The sequence below is a fragment of the Equus caballus genome, chromosome 14 (assembly GCF_041296265.1).
Source record: "Equus caballus isolate H_3958 breed thoroughbred chromosome 14, TB-T2T, whole genome shotgun sequence".
Classification (NCBI taxonomy): Eukaryota; Metazoa; Chordata; class Mammalia; order Perissodactyla; family Equidae; genus Equus; species Equus caballus.
The window spans coordinates 23,958,877-23,971,101 of record NC_091697.1 but is presented as its reverse complement, the minus strand read 5'-3'; the positions used below and the strand labels follow the sequence as shown (position 1 = coordinate 23,971,101).

The window sequence follows — 12,225 nt, the reverse complement described above, 5'->3', positions numbered from 1 at the left end:
AAGTGACCCCATAGCCTAGTCATTTATGCTTGGCCTGATTTCCTACATCTTTTTGCCCACATTGACTGGGGGCCCACCATGCACCAGGTGCTGAGGTTGCACAGCCCAAGACACACAGCCCCTGAAGGAGGCAGAGTTGTACCAGAAAAAGTGCTGGACTGTGAGCAGGGGTCTGGTCCTGCCTCAATCACTGATTGGCTGGCACTGAGCGCATCCTTCATCCTCTCCAGTCACCGGTTTCACGCTTGTCTCCTCGGTGGCATTAGGTGTACTTAAGGTCCCTTCCCAGCTGTGCTATTCTGGGAAACATCTCAAGTTGTTACCTGGACCCACCTGGGCAGGAGGAGGGGTGGCGAGCCATATTGGTGGTTGTCTAACCTACAAAGTGAAACTGATTAAGATGGGAAATTAAGATCCCTGCCAATTTCCGTATTATGCTATTTTGGGGACCGTGGTCCATACGAGAATACACATTCCAAATAAAGTGACGATCACGTTTGGGACGGGGACATGGATTATTCTTGCACCAAACACGTTCAATTCCAGACTGATTAAAAATTTAAACCTAACAAATGAAACATAAAATGTTATAGATGATTAAGGTAATGATTTTGGGGGCCGGCTCCGTGGCCGAGTAGTTGAGTTCGTGCACTCTGCTGCGTTGGCCCAGGGTTCAGATCCTGGGCGCGGACATGGCACCGCTCGTCAGGCAACGTTGAGGCGGCGTCCCACATGCCACAACTGGAAGGACCTGCAACTAAGATATGCAACTGTGTACAGGGGGGTTTTGGGGAGATAAAGCAGAAAAAAGAAAAAAGATTGGCAACAGTTGTTAGCCCAGGTGCCAATCTTTAAGAAAAAAAGATAATGATTTTGGAATGTGTATCTATTTGGGAAGGTGGATGAGGAGAATTAAAGACCTAGAAACCATAAAAGATGAATTATATAAACCTGATGGCATAAAAATAAACTTATGCACAGCAAAAAATACGATAAATAGAATCAAAGAGAAAACAACCTACAATTAAATGCTAGAAAAAATGACAACAAAAACCTGATTTACTCAATATGGAAACAGTTCCTGTGAATCAATAAGAAAATGACTCAAGAAAACAACTGAAGAATTGGCCAAGAGTTACAGAAACTTGCTGGTAGAAAGATGAGAGAAGGAAGGAAGGAAGGAAGGAAGGAAGATTAAAACAAAAAGGCAAATGTTTTCACTTATCAGATTAGCAAAGATCAGAAAGTTTGATAATTACTCTGCCTAGTCGTTCTTTTACCTTGTTGGTTGGAAGTGTAAACAGGTAAATCTCTTTGGGGAAATTTGGTACTATCAAAATTAAAAAGATGTATCCCTTCACTCTGAGCCTATGTTTGTCTTTAGAGCTGAGATGGGTCTCCTGGAGGCAGCATACTGTTGGGTCTTGTTTTTTAATCCATCCAGCCACTCTGTGTCTTTTGATTGGTGAATTTGACCCACTTAGATTTAGAGTGATTATTGATAGATGAGGGCTTAATATTGCCATTTTATCTTTTATTTTCTGGTTATTCTATATTTCTCTTGTTTTGTTTTCCTTGTATTTCTGTCTACCATTTCAGCTGGTAGTTTTCTGTGATGTTTTTCTCGGTTTCCTCTTTATTTATGATTTGTGACTCTACTCTGATTTTTCGTTTTGTAGTTACCGTGAGGTTTGTATGAAAGTTCTCATGGATGAGATAGTCCTTTTTCTCTCGATAGCATCTTATCTCAATTAGCCCATGCAACCCAAGTGCCCCTCAACAGATAAATGGATAAAGAAGATGTGGAATACAACTCAGCCATGAAAGAGGAAATTGTGCCATTTGCGACAACATGGCTGGATCTTGAGAGTATTATGCTAAGTGAAATAAGTCAGACAAAGACAAATACTCTATGATTTCACTCATATATAGAAGATAAACACATAGATAAGGAGAACAGATTGGTGGTTACCAGAGGGGAAGGGGTTGGGGGAGGGGGCTAAAGGGGCATGTGTGGATGGTGATGGATGGAAACTAGCCTTTTGGTGGTGAACACGATGCAGTCTCTGCAGAAGCCTAAATATAATGATGTGCACCTGAAATTTACGCAATATTATAAACCAATGTCACCTCAATAAAATAAAATTAAAAAAAATTAAAAATATGTAAGCCCTTTGAAGAAGTATTTCCACTTCTAGGACTCTATTCTATAAGTATATGCACACAGGAAAAGTATTTTCATCACAGTTTCTGATTTTTTAAAAATTAAAAAACCCCAATATATCTATCTTGGGGACGGGTTAAAAAAATTATGTTCACGGATAGAACATTATACCAGCAGCCCTGAGTAAGAATGAGTTTCCCTTATATGTACTCTTATGGATACACTTGAGGTACGTTGAATATCAAACCAAGTTGCACAATTTGTATTTTAAATATAGCCATATGTACATATATACGGTTCTATGGATTTTTTTTGGAGGATAAACAAAATGGTAATGAAAGCTTCTAGGGAAAAGGGGGGTGGTCAGAAATAAAGCACATGCTTTCCATAATACATTTTTTAGGACAATTTCCTTTTTTTGTTTTGTTGCTGTTGTTGTTACCATATCCATGTGTTGCCTTAAAGAGATTTTTAAAAACCACAATCAAGATAAACCCTAAATGTAGTGAATAATGTTATGTCTTCACAGAAGGGGAAGAGACTCTTGGGGCTGTGGAAATAATCTAGGCCAGAATTCCCTGGGGTACACCTTAAAAATGCACATTTCTGGGCTCCACCCCTCATCTTGGAGTTTACAAATCAAAGGTGGGCAGAGTTTGAGACAGCAGCCCAATGAAATCCAGTGAAATCTCCCAGAGGGGACTGGAGCTAAGCCATCAGCGGTAGGAAGTCTGAGTAGAGTGGTCAGCAGAGCCCCAGAGAGAGGGGAGAGGGGTGGCCTTTGTCCAGCTCTGTCCAGGGACAGGACCTGCCACCCAGCAAATTTGCCCTCATGACTTCCCTGAGTTGTGCTTTGGTCTCAGGAGCAGACCAAGTCTTGGGGTCTGGGCACACGCCCTCACGTGAATCAGTGCACTGGCTTGCTGGTTGAAGGTGCTGTGAGGCAGCTGATGAGGCTGGCCTGTGGGCTTGGTAACCTCGCCCCCAAGCCCTGCCCCGAGGCCAGCAGAGGAGTCTGGCAGCTCCTAGTTTTCCTGGTCCCGGCCCCTGGCCCACTGTCCCTCTGTCTCTGTGGGCCAGCCTCCAAAACCCTCTCGGGAAGAGATCTGAATGTGAACCAGATCTGAAATCTAAGTGACTCTTCCCTATCTTCCAGGGCAGTAAAGGGAGGTACTTCATACCTGGTGCCACGACAGGGCTGGGACCCTTGCAGCCACTAGTCCTAGACTGCCTGCCCCATGGAGAAGTGGGCCTCGCGGTGCCCTGAAGCTCTGGGTCCACGGAGGCGGCGCGGCCTCAGGCCTCTCAGGTCACAGGAACCCTGACCGCCTGCTTAGCCTTTGGGAGGTCGGGCTTCCACTTCCGGGCGGGTCTAGAGCTCGCCAGGTCTGGCCTTCCCCCGATGGGCCACCGTGTCTTTGCTCCAAGCGGGATGGGGCGCTGCTCCCGGGAGCCGGGGGCGCAGCGTCCGGGGAGCCCTCCCTCCCGCTCCCGTGACCTTCCGGCGCGCGCTCCCGTGGCAGGCCTGCCTTACAAGTCCTCGAGGAGATGACAGCCACCCAGACCACACGTAAGCACCGGAAAAGTTCTCAGTCCTCATTTTTCGTTGATATGTTAAACATATGAGCAAACCCAAATCGAACAAACTCAAACATTAAAGATATCCCCCTTTCTAAAATATTTTCAGGGTTCGGACAGCGCGTGCTTTCTCTTCTCCCTACAACGGGGTGTACAAGCGTCTCCTGTTCCTGCTTTTGTCGGTTTCCTTAACAATTGTTTTATATCCACATCACCGAATATCCTAATTGCGTATTATGAATAAGTAATACACTGTAAAAAGAAAACAACGACAAAACCCAAACACGTAAAAAGGAGATACGTGTAAAGCGTCCCAGGCGTCTCCCGCAGCCATTTAATTTCCTTACTTAAAGGCAAAGTTGTTAGTGGGTTTATTTATTTTTTAAATCAGCTTTTTTGAGGCACACTGTGCCTAGAACAGAATGAATGCAGTTAAGTGAACAGTTCGATGACAAACACATGGATAAACCCGTGTGACGACCACACAGTGAACACACAAAAGCATTCGCATCTCCCCGAAAGGTTTCCGTCTGTCCTTTCTCAGTTAATTCCCAACCCCACCCAGGTGGTCACCGGCTTTTAAAAAAATATGTCCTTCTAGAGACATTCTCTGCAAATTTAAGTATTATTATACATTGGATTTTTTTTTTTTTCTCCTCTGAGAGCAACTATCTTTGGGGGACTCCTTCGGATTTTTGCCGTTGCTAATTTTTGTCGTTAGCATCTTTGTGTAAGCCACTTTCTCGTGGTTTGGGGGTTATGTTTCTAAAACCGAATTTATCCTGCGTCAGTAGATATGACCCGATTTAAAACTCGTGTTAGCGTTTGCCAGACCGGAGGTAGTCGCTTTCAGACTTGCTTTGTCGTTTCGCGTTTATTTGGCGCTTTCTCCTCTGTGTTCCCACTGTCCCCGGTCCCCCCCACCCCAGGGCTGCAAACCGCTTCAGCGAAAACAGCGCGGAGAGGCAGAGAGACCGGAGACACTCGAATCAGTCCCTTGGGATCCCGTCAGCTGGAAAAATCAGGGGACATTCGAGTCAGATGGACCACGATTCAGAATACGGTGAAGAGAAAGATGAGTTTTCTAGGGCCGGTCCACACCTGCCCGGCGGGCGTGCAGTTTGCGGAGCTGCGGCTTTGCAAGAACCTTTGGCGCAGGTTTGGGACAGGCCCAGCTGGGCGAACGGCTGCCAGTTTTTGCCCAAAGCGCCCGAGGATTGGGGGCTCGGGCGGGGGAGCGTAAAGGGGCCTACAGCAGCGCCGGGGCCGCGGCTTCCCTGAGGGACAAGAGTCGCGCCCAGAGGCGTGCGGCCTTCGGAGCTTCCAGCCTGGGTTGCTGCGCACTGGTGTGTTGAATTTAGGCTGCAAATGGCCGGCCAGGGGGCGATTGAACCTTCCTCGGCCCGCCACCCTTCCTTCCTCCGCATCTTCCTTCCTTGTCTTATCCTCCAACCTGCTCTGGAAACCCTGCGAGGTCTCTACGGCCCGGCGGAGCACATCGCAGTTGAGTAGATGGCAAATGGCTGCACAGGAAGAACCATTCGATTCCGCGCAATTCGGTTCAATCAGTGTTTATCGAGAGCCTCCCCGGGGTAGGCTGCAGGGACCCAGAGGCCAACAAGCTTCGGGATTCCGGAGCACATTCATTGTCAGCAGCGGGACAGCGCTGGTGGCATTCTGCGCTCCCCACAAATTGGCGAAATTCGGGAATTCAGATACGAAATGAGCGCACTCTCAAGGATTGTGTTGACACATCTCCGCATTTTACGTGTACACATGACAGTTGTAGACATTCAAGTCCCCTTAAAAGGAGCGCAGGGGAGCGTTAACAATTGAGACACGGATCTGAGAAATACATTCACTGCGACCAGTAACTCGCTTTGAGCGCACTCGCTGGTGCGCTTTAAATATGCTGAAAAGACACGGGTATCCATGCACGTACTTTAAATGCACAGTCACTTTCTTTGTGTGTATTTTAAGTGCACACGGTCAAAAAAATTTCAAAGGATACAGAAGATCATCCTGGGAAGCGCTCCTTGCCCCTCTCGCTCCTGCTGCCCTCCGAGCGTTCTGGGCACACGCGCGTCTCTGCGCTCTGCGGTGTCAACGTGACTCTGCTCTCCCTGCGCCCTAATTGGGCGTCGCCTGTGCAGGCCCTCCGCTGTGTGTGGAGGGCTGTGGCCTTGTATCTCTAGGGAGGGAACATCTTTTGTCTCTCGGCAAGAAGCTTTCCTCCGGGAAAGATAAAGTAATCGATAGGGTCTTTTAAATAGCTCCGCGTTTCCTGTCGGGAGAGGAGTATCAGCGCGCACACCAAATCTGCTCTGGTATGTCACCTTATCTCCCGTCCCCGCTGTTGTCCCCAAACGCCGCCTGTCAAGGGAGACGCCACCCGCATTAGGACCCAGACTGGGGCCCTTCCGCTCGGGGTCACGCGCAGCGCCCTCGCCAGGCCCCGCCGCCCCTGCGGGTCCGGGCGGGTGGGGAGGAGAGGCGGGGGCCCGGATGGAGGTGCGGGGGCCCGGATGGAGGTGCGGGGGCCGGGAGCTCGCAGCCCGGCGGAGGAGGAACTCCCAAGCCGGCTGAAATCGACCCGTCTGGGGGAAGCCTCCGGGTGAACTCAGTGGGGTGCTTGTTTTCTTTTTTCTTCTCCTAACCGCGAAAATAGTCGATCTGGGCTACTGGCTAGTTGGGAGCAGCGCCCTGGCGGCTCTGTGGGCAACCGTGCTTGCCCGCGTCCGGGGACAGTCAGGTTTATCATTCGGAGAGGGCCGCCGGGGCTTCGGGGAGCGCCTGCCGGGCGCGAGGTTACCTTTCGCCGTGCGGTAAAGTGAGGGGTTTTTTTTGCTGGCTTCCTCGCGACTTATGTTGGGGAGAGGAGCCCAAAGGGTCAGTGGCACCTCCGGAGCCGGCCGCCGTCACCCTCTGGCGGGCTTCACATCCCCAGCCTGCGGCAAGTTGCAGTGTGAGCTGAGGACAAGGCGGAGCAGAGAAGCGCAACCCGAGGCTGGTCGTCCAGGCTTAGCAAAGGCCCTGTGGCCAACCCGGCTTTCCCTCGCGTGGTGAACCCTCCGCGGAGATCTTCTGCAGGCCAGGCCTTGGGCAGAAGTGTTTTTAGGTGCGGTGACCCGCCGGTGGGCCCTGATGTCTAAGCACTGTTACCTGCATCTTCTCCTTTTTGTCTTTCTATATTCAAAGTCATTTGTATTCAGCTTTTTTTAAAGAAAAATAATCAAAATAACAATAACAAAGACCTTTTAATCCCCTCCTCCTCTCACCCCATAAACATGAGCAAAACCACCAACCATCCAGATAACGTGGGATCAGCCCCCCTTTATTTCCAGTGTCACAAGACCCACAGGGTCCCTTCTCCTGGGAAGCGGGAGGGGAAACATTACTTCTTGGCTTCAATACAGACTCGCTCCCTTCCAGCTCGCCCAGGATCATCTGGATTACTCCAACCGATGAGAGAGGACCACCCACCCAAACACATCAGGGGAAATGCAGGCCTTGGGAAAATTTGGGTTCTCATTTATCAGGGTTTATTTATCCGAATAGAAACTACTGTGGGGCAATTAAGTGGGGGAAAGTATCACCTTTCTCCCTCATGGAGAGGACGGGGCATTTCTGAAGCTTCTCATCCTTTAAGGCCCTGGTGTGGGCCCTCTGCTCCCTGTGGGCCTTTGCATATTATCTCAGCCTTGATGTGAAAAATCCCGAATTTGGTTATCATCAATAAACCAAGGTTGGTGGCCGTGGAGGGGAGACTCAAGCTGTGTTTTCTTGCAGGATGGATCCTGTGTACGGTGTGCCATGTTGAAACTAGAGAATGAGACCTGGATACCACCGTGCCATCTTTGAACCAATGGCAGAGTCTCGCCCATCTCTTGGCCTCTTGAATTACTCTGGTGACCTAGTTATTCAGTCCTGGGTGGACCTGCAGGTGGCCCTCAAGGAGGGTTTCCTCTGAGTGAACACTTTTCTAGAAGGAGACCAGGGTGCTTCTTTCTTTTCTTCTAGCAAGATGTGTGACGTGAGAGATGGGAAAGTTGGGGCATTTAGAATTGAAGTGGTGAGAACAGCCCAGGGTGGGATCAGGAGTGCCTTGCCCTCCACCTAGTGTGACTGCCATCTTCTAGAAGCTCCAGGTCCTTTTCTTAATGGGAAGCTGCACTGCTGTTCCTTAGATGTGACAAGAGGGGAAGTGGGGCCAGGTGGCACTGGGAGCAGTTCTTAGCCGATTCCTGGATTCCGAGCTCTGGAGGACGCTACTTGGGGTAAGCAAGTGAGTTTTGCTTGTTCCTGTGACAAACCAGGGGGGTCCCCTAAGCCCCTGGCCCAGCCCAGTGGTGCACTTGCTCCCCCTCGCTGAACAGGAGTGTGCAGCTGTGCAGCCTTCTTAGTTTGGGGAAACTTTTTCTTCCAGCATAACACGGAAGTGCACAAAAGTGAACAGCCCTGTGAATTTCCACAAACTGAACACAGCTGTGTAACTGGCACCCAGTTCAAGAAACAGAACATGACCAGCACCTAAAAGCCCCCTTCGTTTTCCCCCAAGATAATCACTATTCTGACTTCTAACAACATAGATTAGTTTGGGCTGTTTTTGAACTTCCCGTATATCTGATCGGACAGTATGTAGACTCTGTGTCTGGCAATTTTTACTCCGTATATGTTTGTGAGATGCGTCCACATTGTTTGTAGTTGCTGTGAGTTGAAACTTGCTCCTTTTCGTTTGTGAATGCCATGTCGTTGTATGAATACACTACTGTTGACCCATTCTCTCCTGATGCACATTTGGGTGGTTTCCAGTTTTTGACTTGTGAATAGTGAGAGCTGCTATGGACACTCCAGTACCTGTCTTTTGAGGAACACACGCACCCAATTTTATTGGGTATATATCTGGGGCTGGAATTGCTGGGCCATAGGATATTCATAAATTCAGCTTTAGTAGATTCTACTCCACAGTCTTGCAATTTACCGTTGTCCCACTTGGCACCCATCCTGGCAGTGTACAAGAACGGCAGTTGCTCCACATTCTTGTCAACACTTGGAACTATGAATTTTTAATTTTAAGCCATTCTGGTGGAAGTAGGGATATTTCATTGTGGTTTTATTTTGCCTTTCCCTGCTGACTAATGAAAGTCAGCACTTTTTCAAATGCTCATTGGCTTTTTGAAAATCCTCTCTTGTGGAGTGCCTGTTTAAATCTTTTGCCTTTTTCTTGCTGATTTGTGAGATTTGTTTATATATTTGGATGTGAGTCCCTTGTTGGAGAAATGCTTTTTGTGAATATCCTCTCCTAGGCTGTGGCTTGCATTTTACTCTCCAGTGCCATGACACCCATTTTTGGCTCTGGCTTAGTGACACGCTTCTGACCTTGGGGTAGCAGCCCTGCTAGTCTATACGTCTGGGGCATCTGGGGCTCACGTTCCTTCTGGGCAACCAGCCCTGCCTTTCATGGTAAACTCCTTGAAGATAGAATCCAGGTGTGATTATGCTTGTTTTCCTCATAGTTGCCAGAGACTGTTTTTTCCAAGAATATTTTAGTCAGCCATTAAATAGGGGAAACCCCAATAGAAACTTTGGATTTAAAGGAGAAGGCTGAATTCCCTACTATGTGTCCTTTTTTATACACAGTGATTGGTCAAATCTTTACGGAGCAATCTAAGTGGAAGCGTTTAAATTCCATGAGTTTTTAAAACCTAGACAGTGTGGATGCGGAAGCATCCCTGAGCCCTCCCACCCCCTTTAAAGTGCTGTCTGCCCCGCCTTTCCCAGGTCGTCTTTCCGGAAAGCAATTTGGGAATTCTCATTTTAAGAGTTTTTGCAAGTATATAAGGTTAAAACAGGATATTATAATTATTTTTAATTATTTTGATTATCTGCAAATGTTCGAAATCCATTTGTATTACTCTTTTTAAAATGTATCACCTGTTTGCATCTTCTGACTATTGAGATCTTAGTTTTTTCTTATTGATTTCTATGAGCTCTTTATATTAGCTGATAACCCTTTTATTTCATTTTATTTATGCTGCAAATATTTTTACCATTTTCCTATTTGTCTTCCTAAAACCTTCATTTTTATTTTAAGGCACCTGATGATAATGTATAAAGGAGATACTCAGACACGGTGGGTTTTGCTTCCCAGTTGGGAGCAGCCATGAGCCAATGGCAGAGTGCAGGCTGGGCGCATCAGGACCCAGCCCACCATAGCAGCTGCCCCGAGGCAGGCAGTGGAGACTCCAGAGGACAAAAGCCATTCCCACTCTGGCCTTGTGGAGCATGAAGAGTCCATAAGTAGATGACATAGCCTAGACGGCTGCCTTCCTTGAAATTTCTGTCCTGGGCTCCAGGTGAAGATGGAATGGAGGAGGGGGTATCCCTGGCTACTCCCAGGGCAGAAGGAAATTTGGAGCAGGTAAGTGGTTAGGAAGGAAGGGTCCTGGAGCGTGGGTTGGGGGCACTGGGGAGCATCAAGAACAAAGGAGGGCATCAGAAATGATGGGTGGTGAGACTTGTGCACAGTGACTTGGGGTTCAGGCCCTGGGGGGGGGGCTGCTTGAAGTGCTCACCCTCCCTCAATGTCCTCATCTGTAAAATGAGGATAATACTCTTACTTCTTCAAAAGATTATTGTTTGGGAATTAAAGAGGCTGGTCTTGTAAAACACAGCCGAGGACTCTTTGACTGTCCTCCCATGGAGAGGTGGGGGTCTCTGCCTTGCCTTTTGAGTCTGGCAGGGCTGCCACTGCTTTGATCAATACAACCGATAGAATACTCTAGAAGTAGCCCCATGTGACTTCTGCGGCTAGGTCAGAAAAAGCCATGTAGCTTCTTTCCCCTCTGCTGGGACATCTGCTCTTGGAGCCAGGAGCTACCATGCAAGAAGTCTGATTACCCTGAGGCCACCACGCTGTGAGGAGGCTCAAGCCACACAAAGAGGCCACATGTAGGGACACCGGGTGGCAGTTCCAGAGGAACCAGCCTTCTGGTCATTCCAGCTTAGGTGCCAGATCTGCAAGTGATGGAGCCTCCAGAAGATTTCCAGCACCCAACTGGTCCAGTTTTCAGAGCTTAGGCCCCAGACTTCATAGAGCAGAGACAAGCCATCCTTGCTGTGTCCTGACCCACCACGTCAGTGAACATAATAAAACGGTAGTTTTCATACCACTGAGTTTTAGGTCTACTGTCTGTTGTTGTGCGCGGTAGACACCCAGAACAGTGTTTAAGCAGAATAGTTTATCACACTGTTTGCTTGCTGGTAGGTGCTCCATAAACAGTGGCTCTTGGTATTATGGGTGACTGAGTTGTCCCAGAGTGGAGAACGAAAGTCTGTTAGGGGAAAAAAAAGCAGGCAGGCCTGCCGTAGGAAAGTTGATCCCAAGATGATCTCAGGCCTTCCACCTGGGCTGTGTCTTTATTTTGGCTCCAGTGTGAGACGCCCTCCCCCTCCGTCCAGAGTTCCAAACCGCAAACAGCCACAGAAGGAGGTGGTGAGGGCCTCAGCATCTTCTCTTTTTGCATCATGCTCTTCCTTTAAATGAATTCTAGAGGGGGTCGGCAAGGGGTGTAGGGGGAGTGGAGCTTGGGGAATGTGGGGGTAGGGAGCAGAGGAAGTGTCAGGAACCATTTTGTTGCTCGTGTAACAATCATGCAGAGTAAGAGTAACCTCTTTCCTCAGAGCGCCGCTTTTCAGTTTAAGTGCCTGTCTTAAGTGCCACGCATTGCCTTGTCCGCAGACATCTGAGGGCAGAGGATACATTCTTAGCACATTCTAGGCAGGTCGTGGGTGTACAACAAATGCTTGCAGATTGATAAATATGAAACACATCGAGCGGTGACTGCGCAACAAGTCCGTGCGCGTGCGCAGCGCCGCCCGCAAGCGAGGGGGATGTGCCCGCGGGCGTGACTCAGCCCTTGGGTGGGCGCGGGGCAACTTCGGCCGCTTGTCTCTCCCTCCCCAGGCGCTCAGGGGAGACAACTAAGGGACGCTGCATCTGGGGCCTCAGACCTGCAGAAGGGAAACCCTGGGATGCAGCAAACATTGTCGAATTTTAAGCGGCAGCGGCACTGCCCTTTCACTGTTCTCTGGAGATGGTGTCCGGCCCGGCAGCCTCCTCGGGGGCTCGTGCAGACCTGGGCCTGGGGCTGAGTGCGAATCTTCTCGGGCTGCCGTGGTGAGCGCCGCCCAGCTCTCCGTGCACCCAGGAGGCTCGTCCTCCCTCTGCAGAGCGGCGGGCGCGGAGCATCGGGCCAGAGCGCGACCGCAGGCCACGACCGCCCCCCCAGGCGCCTCCCGCACTCGCTGTGGCCTTCTGCCTTGCGGAGGGTGCCCCGCGGAGGTCCGCCCGCCCGGCCCGCTCCTCATTCTGCTTTGCTGCCTTCGCTGCAGTTTGCTTTTCCTAGAGAACTGGAAGAGAGAGGGAGGGAGATTGAGAGAGACTGAGAGAGAAAGAGGAGAGATGGAGATAGGGATACAGA

At 49.3% G+C, this 12,225-nt stretch overlaps 1 long non-coding RNA gene across 1 annotated transcript; it reads left to right on the top strand.

The window, feature by feature from the left end:
• Window positions 1-5,889: 5,889 nt before the first annotated feature.
• Window positions 5,890-10,918, top strand: LOC138917251 (uncharacterized). The gene is made up of 3 exons (XR_011424993.1): window positions 5,890-6,069; window positions 7,532-8,019; window positions 9,837-10,918. It is a non-coding gene; the product is annotated as an uncharacterized lncRNA (long non-coding RNA).
• Window positions 10,919-12,225: the final 1,307 nt, after the last annotated feature.